This window comes from Nannospalax galili, unplaced genomic scaffold (genome assembly GCF_000622305.1).
Source record: "Nannospalax galili isolate Female #2095 unplaced genomic scaffold, S.galili_v1.0 scaffold1050, whole genome shotgun sequence".
Classification (NCBI taxonomy): domain Eukaryota; kingdom Metazoa; phylum Chordata; class Mammalia; order Rodentia; family Spalacidae; genus Nannospalax; species Nannospalax galili.
Window position 1 is genome coordinate 1,212,735 of NW_008329037.1, and position 756 is coordinate 1,213,490.

General features: G+C 48.3%; 1 protein-coding gene across 1 annotated transcript in view; it reads right to left on the reverse strand.

Annotated features, from left to right (window-relative positions):
- The window catches only part of LOC103732113 (neutrophilic granule protein-like), a 4,852-nt gene that overhangs the window by 3,561 nt on the left and 535 nt on the right, over window positions 1–756 (reverse strand). The window lies entirely within an intron of this gene.

The window sequence follows — 756 nt, forward strand, 5'->3', positions numbered from 1 at the left end:
CAATCTTGTTGAACATGGTGGCACACACCTGTAATCCCAATACTTGGGAGGTAGAAGCAGGAGGATCAGGAGTTTAAGGCCATCCTCAGCTACACAGTAAGTTGCAGGCAGCCTGGGCTACATGACACCCTGCCTTTAAAAAAGTGAGGGAGAGGCCAGGTGTGGTGGTGCATGCCTTTAGTCCCAGCACTTGGGAGGCAGAGGTAGGCAGACTCTGAGTTCAAGGCCATCCTGGTCTACATAGTGAGTTCCAAGCCAGCTGGGGCTACAGGGAGACCCTGTCTCAAAAAAGACCAAAAAGAAAAAGTGAGGGAAGAGGAGATGCAGTTTTTATGACAATTAGCTGGATGGCCCTCTTGCCATTGCCTTTCAATAGCTCGTGTGTAAAATGAGAATTAGAACCCTCCCCTTCATGCCAGAAGACAGGCTGAGTACAGACTTGTTCTACCTTAAGGTAGAAGAAAAAAAAATTTTTAGAGTCCAAGTCTAATGAAGCCCAGGCAGGCCTCAAATGCATTACATAGCTGAGAATGACCTTGAACTTCTGGTCCTCCTGCCTCTGCCTGCCGAGTGCTAGTGATCAAACTCAGGGCTTCATGCATGCTAGGCAAACACTCTACCAACCCAGCTACATCTCCAGCTCCTAGATAGAAGCCACATTTTTTTTTTCTGTTTTTTTGTGACAGGGTCTCCCTGCAGCCCCAGCTGTCCTGGAACTCACTATCTAGACCAGGCTGGCCTTGAACTCACAGAGAT